This window comes from Stegostoma tigrinum, chromosome 5, assembly GCF_030684315.1.
Source record: "Stegostoma tigrinum isolate sSteTig4 chromosome 5, sSteTig4.hap1, whole genome shotgun sequence".
Taxonomy (NCBI): Eukaryota; Metazoa; Chordata; class Chondrichthyes; order Orectolobiformes; family Stegostomatidae; genus Stegostoma; species Stegostoma tigrinum.
This window is the reverse complement of record NC_081358.1, coordinates 22166695-22181014: the sequence shown is the minus strand read 5'-3', so window position 1 is coordinate 22181014 and position 14320 is coordinate 22166695. Positions and strand designations below refer to the sequence as shown.

At 39.4% G+C, this 14320-nt stretch overlaps 1 protein-coding gene across 2 annotated transcripts in view; it reads right to left on the bottom strand.

The window, feature by feature from the left end:
- Positions 1 to 14320, bottom strand: part of tpd52 (tumor protein D52) — a 142772-nt gene that overhangs the window by 34898 nt on the left and 93554 nt on the right. The gene's annotated exons all lie outside the window — the stretch shown is intronic.

The following is a 14320-nucleotide window of genomic DNA, read 5'->3' as shown; positions in this document are numbered from 1 at the left end:
TGTACCAGGATTTGGACACAGCAAAAGTACAAGAATGGCGATATAGTTCCAAATCAGAATCATGAATGACCTAGATGGAACGTGTATGTGATAACGGTCATATGTTTGGAAGACCCTGTCAAAGGCACCTTGGTGATCTATGTTTGTGCCATTGATGATGAGATTGGGCAATCTAAGGCAGCAGATGGCATGATGATCATGCAAACTGTCTAATCTTGGTGGATGCCAAACCTTTTGAAAGTTGTTGGAATGGCAACTGATCAAACACACGGTGTATATCCAATCTCAGTCTTGACTTGTCACTTGTGTAGATTATGGAATCAGGTGGTGTGTTACTTGCTAAAGCATTTCAGCTATTAACCTGCTCTTGCGGGCATAATTTCTGTTTGAATATGTTTGGATGGATTATGACACACCTACACTGCCATCACATTCCGAGGTTGAACTTGAACCCAAAACTATCCTCAGGGTCGAACTTGGCCAGAAAAGCAAGGATTCAGTAATTGAATATCATGAGGAATTGGAGCATTAGTTTTCCATTTCTGACTAAAGATCAAAATCTTTCAGTCTTGTTTTCTCCAATGACAAGCTGGTATCTTGTCACTATCAAGGACAGGAATGTTTTTAGGGCCCCCTCTTCACGTTAGGTGCTTAATTATCCATCAGCATTCACAACTGTACATGGCAAGACTCCAGAATTTATCAGATCCAGTGGTTTTGGGATCGCTTTGTTCTGATTTGGGAAGCTGTTTCTGCTTTGTAGCCATGGGTTATAGTTTCACTAGGCTGGCATTTTATTTTTTGGTATGCCTTGTGCTGCCCCCGGACTAAGGCTAGATCCGTTTTATTTTAAAAAAGCTCATTCTTGAAATATGAGTCTCTGATTAGGCCACCACTTAATGCTCATCCGTTATTGTTGTCTAGAGGAAGTGGTGAGCAACCTTTTCGAACCACTGTTGTCTGTTTAGTGTAGGTACACACTCAGTGCTATTAGGGAGGGAGTTCCAGGATTTTGACACAGTAACAATGGAGAAATGGCTTTCTAGTTCTAAGCTAAGGCAATGTCTACTTTGGAGAACAGCTTGCAAGTAGTGTTGTATCTATGGTTCTGCTGCCCTTTTAAGCAGTAGAGTTGTGCTTTTGGAATTTGAAATTGAAGAAGTGGTGAATAGTTGCAGTGCAGCTAGAGTGCACTGCCTGCCAGTGGTCAAAGAAGTGAAGATTTCAGCTGGTGGATTGGGTGCTGATCAAGAAAACTGTTGCGTCGTGAATAATGTCCACTGCGCTAAGGGCTACTGGAGAGTACTCATCTAGAAAATGAAGAATATTTAATCACTGTTCTGACTTTAACCTTGTGGGAATCCGTATGACAGACTTGAGAGTCAGAAGGTGAGTTAGTCACCACATCTGCACTTCCTCTAATCACTGATTTCCTCTCAATTCCACTGACTTCTCTTCCGATCACGGATTCCATTTCTTTCACAAGCGCCACTCCTCCAATCTCAAGATTGCCTTTCTCTCATTGCTCCTCCAAACAATTTTTTTTATTCTTTCATGAGACATGTCACTGGCTGTTGTGTTCCCTCTTATTTTCTTACCGGCTGCACAACGTTCAGAACTGGAAGTCAATGCTATGATTATGCTATGCCAATTGTCCAGAACATCAGATAAGCACAATGTAGACAGAATATTGCTGGCAAGGCGAGGATTTCTTGTCCATCCCTAAATACCCTTGAACCAAGTGGCTTGCTTGGATATTTCAGAGGGCAGTTAAGAGTCAAGCACATAGAGTCACATTCAGGCTTGGCCAGGTAGGGATAGCAGATTTTGTTCCGTAAAGGATGTTACTGATCAAAATTGATGTTTACAACAATCAATGGTAACAATGACGGTGACAATCATCAAAGCTAGCTTTGTAAACCAAGTTAATTGTTTGAATTCAAATCTGTCCAGCGACCATCATGGGAATTCACATCTCAAGTGCATTAGCCTAAGCTTCTAAATTACTAGTCGAGACACATCACCACCTCCCCAAATTCAAGATGTTCCTTCTCTCGGTCTCATCTCAATCACTAATTTTCTCTCTCCTGCACCTCAGTTGGAAACTTTCTGTGACTGCTTGCTGCTGCTGCTCCACTCATAGGTTCCCTCACACACTCTGCACTCCTCCAATCAAAGTTGCACTCTTTTTCATTCTCCCTCTATCTGCCCTTGCAATTGGGTGCTGAGCTCCATCTTTTCCTTGAATTTTGTTGTGAGTGGCCTGATTATTGCTGTACACTGATCATATCAAATAGCTACACAGCTCAGAGCACATTGGCGTCCATTAGTGCCTAAAAAAGTACTATTTGAAGACTCCTCCCGTATCAAATGAATCAGAGGAGTCTGGCAATTTAGATGGGTCTTCAAACATTTATAAAGATAGTGGAAAATAAGAAATCAAGTGATTTTGGCAGTAACTAATCCATGTCTTAAATTTCCTGACATTTTGTACTGGAATTTGACAAAAACAAGCAGAGTTTTTTCTTTAATTCATAATATTTGCTCCTATTTACTTTTCTGTTTTGCATCAGTGCATTTTTTGATTAAGCCAAAATAATAAACAGGAAGCAAATGAGCACTACAATTTCCTCGCTTAACTTACATTCCGGCTATTCATTTTAACAGGATGTGCCACCTAGTGGTCTAAAGAAGATCTAAATGCTCATCACGTACCACTCCCTGGCAAGAACAACCAATTTCAAGGCTTACATTCGTACACCTATAATCACAGAAAACAAGAAATGAAAATTCACCTTCCTGATGCAAATCTGAAGGCTTCATACGCATTTGTAAAACAGAAAAGATATTACACCAAAGATAATGGGAACTGCAGATGCTGGAGATTCCAAGATAATAAAATGTGAGGCTGGATGAACACAGCAGGCCAAGCAGCATCTCAGCTCCTGAGATGCTGCTTGGCCTGCTGTGTTCATCCAGCCTCACATTTTATTATCTAAGATATTACACCAAAATCAGTTAATTTTTATTATTTTGCGTTCTTGATTAATGGGGAATAATTTCCACGTACTAGACAAATACAACTAAGTGATTTGCAAAGGTTATTAACAACCAGCCAGCTTGGCACATTAGGAGAACAGTAGTGACTGACTGAGGAAAGAATGAAACTAAAGATTCTGTGCCTTTAATTAGCTAATTTTCACTAAGTATTAGCATTGGGCTTGCAGGTTAAGACAGAAAAAAAAAATCAATAAAACTGAATAAAAGTATAGAATTATTAAATTATAGAATCTAAAAAATGAAAGTGCCACACTGATTAGAAGTTTTCCTCCTATTTTAGAAGCAGCAAATATTCCTGGACAAAATCCATTAATCATTTGTCTTACCCCGTAATAGTCACCATGAAATAGAAAGCATCGACATAATTTAAATAAATTTCAAAGTGATGGCAAGGTTTTTAAAGAAGTGAAGAATTAGATACAAGATATATCCTACTTTAGGTACATTTAAGTCATTATTGGATAAGCATATGGACGTACATGGAATAGTATAGGTTAGATGGGCTTCAGATCGGTATGACAGGTCGGCACAACATCGAGGGCCGAAGGGCCTGTACTGTGCTGTAATGTTCTATGTTCTATATGCTGACCAGGACACACAAAAGCCTCATGCCCTATTTTATGTATGAGTGCCTTTTGTCAACATGAATGGACCAAATGGTTGAGTGAGCTGTTGCAACAAGTTTCAAGTGAATTTTCTACTCACACTGTGAAGGATTCTCTCACTTTCACAAGGATTATGCAAGACCTATATATGGATAGCCACGTATCATGACCATTTGCATGGAGTTCATACCAATGACGGGGAATCTCATACAGACTTAAAATTCTAACTGGGCCAGACAGGGTTAGATGCAGGGAGGATGTTCCCAATGGTGGGTGTGTCCAGAACCAGGGGTCACAGTCTGAGGATTCAGGATAGACTATTTAGGACAGAGATGAGGAGGCATTTCTTCACTCAAAATGTGGTGAGCCTGTGGAATTCATTAACACAGGAAGTAGTTGAGGCCAAAACATTGAATGCATTCAGGATGTGGCTAGATATAGCACTTGGGGCAAATGGGATCAAAGATTATGTGGAGAAAGCAGGATTAGGCTATTGAATTGGACAATCAGCCATGATCGTGATGAATGGCGGAGCAGGCTTGAGGGGCCAAGTGGCCGCCTCCTGCCCCTAGCTTCCTTGTTTCTACCTTCTGATTGGACATTTGTACTAGATTCAACAATGTATCTCTCAAGGAAACAACCGACATTATCACTCGGTCACTATATCATGGCAATCTAGGTATGCCACGCCAGTGTCTGAATCTTTTTTCATCCAATTCATAAATTTTGCAACTCACATGATTGAGTTCAATTTCAACAACACCATGTCTTCCCAATTAGGCAGCTTTGCCATGGGATCCCTTTTAGAACAAGCTCTTGCTAACATCTGTCGGTTTCGATCAGAAGGCAATCAATGGAATGACCACCAGACACTTACTCCTTCTATACTTCCAATATGTAGATGGCCTATTTGTTATATCTGAATCCACAGCAACACCTAAGAATTCTCTTAAACACCATAACCTATAAGACATAGGAGCCGAAGTAGGCTATTTGGCCAATCTAGTACACTTTGTTAATCTTCAGCCCCACTTTGCTGCTTTTTCCCTATAACTCTCAATATCTTCATCTCAGTTTTGATTATACTTAGTGATCCAGTCTCAACAGGCACCACAACAGTCCACAGATTCACAACCCTCAGAAAACAAACACCCCTCCATTTTCTGCTTTAAATCTGCAACCCATTATTCTGAAATTATGCCCTCTCCCACAAGGGGCACCAACCTTTCTGCATCTACTCTGTCAAGTCCTGTAAGAATCTTGCATGTTTCAATAAGCTCACCTCTTATTGTTCTATTTTCCAACAAGCAAGGTCGAATTTACTCAATTTCTCCTCATGAGATTGTCCCTCCATATCCGAACCTTCTCTAGACTGCCTCTAATGCCAACATATATTTCCTTAGATATGGGACTCAAAATTGTTCACAGCATTCCAGCTGTGATCTGACTATTGTCTTTTATAGGTTTTGCAAAACCTCCCTAGGCTCCATTTTATGCTCCATTCCATTTGAAATGAGTCCAACATTCCATTGTCTTCCCTATTATCTGTTGAACTTAGATGCTAGCTTTTTGGGATTCATGAATCAGGACTCCCAAATCCCTCTGTTCTGTAGTCTTCGGCAGTCTTTTATTATTTAAATAATATTCAGTTCCTCTATTCTAGCCAGAATACATAATCTCACATTTCCCAACATTATATTCTACAGCAATATGGCTGAGCCAATTAGGAAAGGGCAATAAATGCTAGTCGAGAGAGTGATGCCCTCACCATGTGAATGAATAAAGAAAAAAAGTGTAAATTTTTTGCCCACTCACTTAACCTATCTTTATCCCACTGCAGACTCTGTCACCCTCACCACTTGCCTTCGTTCTCTTTTTGAATCATCCACAAACTTGGTTATAATACATCCACTTTCCTCATCCAAGTGACTAATAATATATTGTAAATGACTGTGGCTCAAGCACTGATCTTTGTCGCACATTACTTATTACATGTTGCCATCCTGAAAATGCACCCTTTATCGCAACTGTGTTCTAATATTTGGGTAATCCTATATCCATGCTAATATACTGATTCCATGTATTCTTATGTTATTAAGTAGTCTAAGGTCCAGCACTTTTATCCAAATATATTACATCCATTTGTTGCCCTTTTATTTCTCCTTGTTACCTCTTCAAAGATTTCCAGTAGATTTGTTCGGCATGATTTCCCTTTAAGAAGTCAAGCTAATTCACACTTTGTACGTCAAAATGCTCTATTACATCCTTTATGAATTTATGAACTTTAATATTTTCCAAACAACAGATGTTAAGCTAATTGGCTACAGGATGTTCAGAGTCAACCACATCGCTGTGGGTCTGGAGTCACATGTATGCCAGACCATGTAAGGATGGCAGTTTCCTTCCCTAAAGGATATCAGTGAACCAGATGGGTTTTTCTGAAAATCATCAATGGATTCATGTTCATCATTAGATTCTTATTTCCAGACATTTTATTCAATTCAAATTCCATCATCTGCCATGGCAGGATTCGGACCCAGGTCCCCAGAATGTTATCCAGGTCTCCGGATTAACAGTCTAGCAAGAATATCTCTAGGCCATTGCCTCCCCTAAATATATAAAAATATTGTCAGTTTTCCAATTCTCTGGGACCTCGCCAGAATCTAAGGATTCCCGGAAGATAACTACTAGTGCAACCATTATCTCAGTAGTAACTCTCTTAAAATCTTTTCCTAGGATGAATCCCATCACAACTAGCGACTTACTGACGTTTAGTTGCTTTAGTTTCCCTAGTACTTTTTAACCCTAAATTGCTGCAGGTGCTGGAATGTGTGCTGAAAACAATACATGCTGGAGATCACAGCAGGTCAGACAGCATCCATGGAGAGAACACAAACCAACGTTTCAAGTCAAGCCAACACTCTTCATCAGAACTTTGATGAACCATCACCTAGACTCAAAACATTAGCTCAGTCTCTCTCCATGGGTGCTGTCTGACCCACGGTGATCGCCAGCATTTATTGTTTTCAGTTTTTCACCAAAATGTTTTCACCATAAGAGATTTCATCCACATTAATGTTTTCACCATGATAGATTTCATCCTGCACTCAATTTATCTTTGAAATGGAGTAGTCAAATCAATTCTTCCTTTTCAATGTGCAAGCTACTGTTTTGCAGCAACTCTCCACTAACAGGATGTTGCTGTCATACCAAAAAGACTTTCTGCCTACAACACAAATGAGTAATATGAGATAAGATTTTAGAGTCAGTCTGCACCAGGTATGCAGGCATTACGTACCAGTAATTGACAGACCACATTAAATAACAAAATCCTCTGTCTGTCTGCAACACATTGCATGTTGGACATGGTCAACCAGCCAGTGACTGCAAAACTCAAAGCATGCCATACAACAATAGATGTCATTCAGCTATTACATTGACAAAAAAACTTTGATTGAGCTAAGAACTACATTAGAAACCAATGTAAGATTATCAGATGGACTCGCACATGCATGCTAGAAGCTACATTTATTCACACAAACAGTGACTTAGGGACAGAAGGATATTTGGATTTCCAAACAGGTTCAGATCATGTCAGGTCAGGCCAGGCCATACTTAGATGTAAAATTTAAAAACTGCCTTGACGGGGATAGATAAGAATGTAAACTGTAAAGAGGACATGAGTAGTCTACAAACTAAAAGACACAGATCTATTGAGTCAGTGGATAAAAATATATCAGATGGACCAGAATGCAGAAAATATAAATTTTGGCAGGAAGAATAGAGAGCAAACTTGTACAGAAATGGAGAGAGATTACAGAACTTTGAAGTCCAGAAGGATCTGGGTGCCTTGCTGCACAAATCACATAAAGCTGGTCTGCAGGTACAGCAAAGTGAACGGGAATGCTGTATATTGCATGGAAGAGGTGTTGCTAGAGTGGTACAGGGAATTGGTGAGACCAGATCTGGAAAATTTTGTATAGTTTTGGTCTTCCTAATTAACAGAGGATATGAATTTGTTAGAAGCAGTTCAGAGATGTTTTACTCGGCTGATTGTTCAAACAGAGTCACGAAGTTATGCAGCATGGAAAAAGACCCTTCAGTCCAACTCACCATGCCATGCCCACCAAAGAGCCTAAACTGCTCTAGTCCTAAATGTCAGAATTTGGCCCATATCCCTCTAAACTTTTCCCATTCACGTCTCCAACCAGATACCTTTTAAATGTTGTAACTGTACCCGGATTCACCACCTCTTCTGGCAGCTCACTCCATACACATATCACCCTCTGCGTGAAAAAGCTGCTCCTCAGGTCCTTTTTAAATCTTTCCCTTCTCACCTTAAACCTGTACCCTCTAGTTTTGGATGCCCTTACCCTGGGGAAAAAAAAAGACCTTGGCTATTCATACTACCCATGCCCCTCATGATTTTATAAACCTCTACAAGGTCACCCCTCAGCCTCTAATGCTGGGGTGGGGGAGAAGAGGTTTATTTTGTTAGTTAAGGTTGGACAAACTTTATTATATCCATTGGAGTTCAGAATAATGAAAGGTGAACTTACTGAAACACTTAAGATCCTGAGGGACAAGACAGGGTAGATACTCAAAGAATATTTCCTCTTGTGCGGCAGAATAGAACAAACAGACATGGTAAAATATAAAGGGTCTCCTATTCACGATGGAGATGGAGAGACTGCTTTTCTCTCAGAGGCTTTGAGTCTTTGGAACACTCTCCCTTAGAGAGGACAGGCAGAGACATTGTATAGGTGGAGGCAGAAAGATTCTGGACTAACAAAGGAGTCAAAAGTTATCAGGAATGAAGGGCAGAGGCCACAGTCATATCAGCCAACACATTATCAAATGACAGAGCAGACTTGAAGGGCCGAGTACCCTATTTCTGTTCCTAACTATACCTTCATATAACAAACACACACACACACACACACTCTCAACAACGGCTCGTGGACAATAAAATAGGCTAATATTCAGTTTTGCGAGTTGGTACTAGTGGGATGTCATAGAAGTCACTATTAAACATGCAGCTTTTTACAATCTATACTGATGAGTTTGGGGAAGAGACCAAGTGTAAATGTCTCTAGGTTCACTGACAATACCACATTAGATGGGAAATAAAGCTATGAGAAGGACCAAACATGCTGCACAGGGAAACAGTTTAACTGAGTGAACAAGGGAATGAAATGTGGAAAAGTGTGAATCACACTGGTAAAAAAAATAGGAAGACATGTCACATAATCTTGCATGTCAGTTCGAAAACATTACAACCAACCAGGTGAGAATTTCTGTTTGCAGAAGAGATGTGTAACTCACACATAGCCAAATTAAAAACCTCATTTCCTGCTTGGTTCGCAACTTCAGTCGCAGTGACATTTTAATACTATGTGATGTCAGTTTTCTGACTGGGTAATATAATATTGCAACATGAAGGTGCTAACTGTAACAGTGCTTGCTACAACCCATAATATCATACACTTGTATTTCATGATTTATATTTAAAACATTGGCGATAGAACATAATATGGATTAATGTGATTCACATTTGTAGTGACAAAAGAAAAATAGATTGATTGCTTCAAATGGTAAAAAGTTCTTAAATATTATTGCCCAGGGAAATTAGCATGCCCTTGTACATAAATCACAGAAAGTTAACATGCTGGTGCAGCAAAAAAATTAGGACGTGAAATGATGCATAGCCAGTTACTGCCTACAGATTGTATTAGGAACTTGAAGTCTTGTTGGGATTATACAGGGATTTATGTGAGAAAATGACTACCATGAAGCAGGCAGACACGCACATGGTGACAAGAGTGTCAGAGAAGGGCTAAAAGGCATCAGATCAGGTCAACTTTGAATTGAAAATTTCAAAATTGACTTTAATCAACTGCCATTTGCTGAAACAGTTCCAAATTTCTATGACCGTTAGTGTTCAGAACTGTTTAACTGCACTGCTTCCATGACTTCATACTTGACAGCATTGAAACCGCTCTACCATAGACTTTCCCATTCACTGAAGATATTAATCTCACTTTGGAATTTTATGCTACACTGCTTATAATGCTGCCAATACAGCATTGTGTCAGATCATCTTAAATTATTAGTAACTCGAGCGAATCTGAGAACACATATATATACACGAACACTCCTGTGGGTTTTATGGGAGTGACTCATTCCATCCAGGAGCTTTATTTAATTTCATTTTTAGGCAAACACAATTTGAAATTGCACTTAGGGAGGAAAAATAGATGTACAGAGTATTTCTTAAGTGGTAAGAGGTTTGAAAGTGTAGATGTACAAAAATGAACCTAGGTGCCAAAATATAGATGCAGCAACCTATTAGGAAGACAACTGGAATTTTTAGCCTATATTGCAAGAAGATTCAAGTACAGGAGTACTGAAGTCCTGGTTCACTTGGAGAGGAGCTTGGTTAGAACAGACCTACAGTACTGCATGCAGTTTTGGTCTCCTTATCTCAGGAAGGACATTACTGCCATAGAGAGAGTGAAATAAAGGTTCACCAGACTTGTTCTCTGGGCAGCAGGAGTCTCCTGTGAAGAATGATTGGCAAACTCTACCGTTTTGAAGAGTGAGATGTGATCTCATTGAAACTTACAAAATATTGAAAGATATAGCTAAGATACTTTCTCTGTTTAGAACCAGGATGTGTAATCTGAAACAAAGTGGCTGTCGCTCGGATCAAAAATAAGGAGATTTTTTTCATTGTTGACAGGATTGTGAATTTATGAAACTCTGTACCAGAGAGACAGTCTGGTACAGAGAGACAGTCACTGAATAGGTTTAAGGTGGAGATAATAGGAACTGCAGATACTGAAGAATCCGTGATAACAAGGTGTGGAGCCGGATGAACACAGAAGGCCAAACAGCATCTTAGGGAGTAGGACAGCTGATATTTTGGGCCTAGGCCCTTCATCAGAAATGGGGGAGGGAAATGAAGGGTCTAGGCCCGAAACATCAGCTCTCCTGTTCCTAAGATGCTGCTTGGCCTACTGTGTTCATCCAGCTCCATACCTGGTTATCTATGTTTAAGGTGGAGATTGAAGGACTACTGATTACCAGTGGTGTAAAGGTTATGCAGTTGAGGGTGTAAAAGTAATTGAAATGTTCCAACAGTCATGCTCGCGTTGGATGGCAGGATAGGCTTGAGGAACTATATGGCCCACTCCACTTACTATAATTCTATTTTCCATGCTCTTCCTCAAACAGTACCATGAAATCCCAGTTCATCACTGAAAAATCACACCTCAAAGAGCATTGTGCTAATACTCATGCTGAATCAACTTCAGCTTAAATCATGTTCTCAAGTTTGTGGAGTATGGCTTGAACATTCAGCCTTAAGTGAGATAATAATGTTGCCAGTAAGTCAAAGCTGAACAATGTATTTAAATTATGGCAGCATTAGCCCTTAACGTCATCATAAATCTGAGTTTTACCAAATTAAACTGAAGTATAATTGCTGGCTATTAAGACATCTAACTTCCAATTGATTGATTGATTGATTTATGTCATGTGTACCGAAGTGCAGTGAAAAGCTTTGTTTAGAGCAGTACAGGCAGATCATAGTAAGCAAGGATGTACAAATCAAAAAGACTTAGGCAGAGGCATACAGATTACACTGACACGGCGTGCATTAGGCAAAATCAATGTTTGCAAGATCAGCATTATTTGAGTCTACGGAATCCATTTATCACTCTAATAACTGCCTGGAAGAAGCTGTTCTGGAACCTGCTTATGCATGTGTTCAGGCTTTGCTATCTTCTGCCTGATGAAACAGGTGTAGGAGATCATTCTCACATGGAAATAAGACTTCTGAGTTATTGGGCAATCTATTTTTGAATCAGCTTTATCCATTTTGGCTTGAAAATAGTTATGGTATATACATGCTACTTTAGCACGATCCACATTCGCAAATATTAGAAAAAATGCCTCAAAATATGCATCCTAACCATCATTATATTAGGTGCAATAATAAATCTTGTTTAAACATCTAAATTAATTGTGCCTCCTCTCACTAACTAAACTACTTTTAACTGCTAGTTAAAAATATGCTACAGATGGTGGGTGCCAGCCACAAATTCTTGTTCACATCTGGATCAGAGTTTGTTTCACTTTATGCAATTGCAGATAATGGTTACCAGATTGCAGTGCCTGGCTTGTATGTCATAGAAGTTGGGCTTTGTACACATTCCATCAATTAACTTCTTGGTAGTTTATCTAGTCGTTTAACTTTGGTCACATGTTTTCTAAGAACTAATATATTAATTCTCTGTTCAAAAATTATTTTATGACCTCTTAATACAAGCTTATTTCACAGAACTGAAATCAAAATCCCATTTAGCTCTACTTGAAAGTCCAAATTCCCAAATGATAATGTTATAAAACTTATATCACAATATTAAGCTTATAAGAGCATTGTATGTTATGAGCATTATCATGACATGTACCAGATATGGCTGTGTATTCTGTTTTGTTTTTGACCCTTTGATCCTAACTGACAATGATCAACAATTTATTTTTATATGATACCTTTAACGCAATGAAATGCCCCAAGATCCTTCACACAGAAACTTTAAATCACAATCTATAATACCTACCCAAAAATAAGTCATTAGGTCAGATGAGGGAAAAGCTTGATTAAAGATTCAGGTTTTAAGAAGTGCCATAAAGACGATATTGAGCTACAGGGCAGAGAGGTGCAGGGGGTGAATATTAGATTTTAGGTCCTGGACAGCTAAAAATAACCCAATGGGAGAGCAATTAAAACTACGGATGCTATTGGGGTCCTAATTACATAAGCACAAATACCTCAGAGGGAAGTATACACCAGAGGATTTGAAAACAAAATAAGAATTTTAAAATCACACTATGAATGTCTGTGAACCGATAAGACATAGGAGTCGAAGTACGGCCATTCGGCCCATCGATCCACTCCGCCATTTAAACATGGCTGATGAGCATTTCAACTCCATTTACCCCCGCTCTGACTATAGCCCTTAAGTCCTTGCGAGATCAAGAAATTTTCAATCTCTGCCTTGAAGACATTTAACGTCCCGGCATTCACTGCGCTCCGTGGCAATGAATTCCACAGGCCCACCACTCTCTGGCTGAAGAAGTGTCTTCTCATTTCCGTTCTAAATTTACCCCCACTAATTCTAAGGCTGTGTCCATGGGTCCTAGTCTCCCCGCCTAATGGAAATAACCTCCCAGCGTCCATCCTTTCTAAGCCATACACCAGTCTGTGCACAGAGTTAACAGACAAAAAGAAGTTGGTGTAAATTGTGATACAGGTAAGAGTTTTGGACCTCAAGTGTTTGGAGGATATAATATGGAAGACCAGCTTGGACGATTTGGAATAGATATGTCTATAAGGAGGAACGATGTGGGTAAGGTTTTCAGCAGGTGATGAGTTGAAGCTGGGTGAAGTGAAGGGATATTCTGGTGGTGGTTACAAACAGGCATAGTTGGAGTTATGTGGTGACTTCTTGCAGTTCAATATGTCGCCAGTGTGACAAATAAAAAAAAAGAAAAATGTGCATTTAAATAGCACTTTTCACAACCACCAACTATTTCAAAGTGCATCTGAGCTAGCAAAGTACTTCTGAAGTATAATCAAGTGGTAAGCAGGAAAAATGGTAGCCAATTTCACACACAGCAAACTTGTACAAACAGCAATATGATAATGACTGAGTAATCTCTTTGCATAATGCTGATTGAGATAGGGAAGCTGGAACAACTCTTCTTCAAAATAAAGAATGGGACTTTCATATCCACCAGATCAGAAACGATGGGGGTTCACTGTAATGCCGGATCTGAAAGATTGTGTCTTTGCTAGTGCAGCACACTAAGCACTGCACTGGAATGTTCAGCTTAATTGTTGAGCTCAAATCCTAGAGTTCAACTTGGTGCCAAAATTGTCAGGCAGAAAAGCAAGAATGCTATGAGCGGAATTACTGCTTTTAGGCAGGGAAATACAATCAGTAGTGAGGGAATAGACTCTGGACGGGGATATGAAAATGCTGGTATCTGCCTTCTGATTGGAAGAAACTTTTGCTCAATCAGTAGTGGATGTCGGATAAGCAGTCTGAATTTAGTTGAGTTGACAGAGGTGGTGGTGAAGTAGAACAGGTGTCGTTCATGTGCACGTTTGGATGATTTCACTGAAGGCAGCATGTAGATGATAAATATGATGGGGCCAAGGACTGAAAGATCCAGATGTAATGATTCAAAAGCAGGAGAGCAGATTACTGCATGTGATAATCTGGAAATGATCAGAAATATAGGAATGAGAAAAGAGGTGACATTAGTCCTCCCAGAGGAAAGACAGTAGAGAGGCATTAAAAAGGATCTGCGATCAACTGTATCCAAAGCTGTCAACAGGTCGAAAAAGATGACGAGGGATAGTTTACCTTCGTTACAGTCAGAACAATATAATGTAATGTTCTCTTTTATTAAACTGAGAAAGAAGAAAAACAGATCAGAAAGTGTAGATTAGAAGACATTTTACTGAAATTCCACTGCAAACCATAAACAGATTTGATGTTACTGGTTTTAATTTACTCAGTTTTAAACCTATTCCACACATTTGTGGTACAGAACAATTTGGTAATTTCCTTTTTGCTAAATTT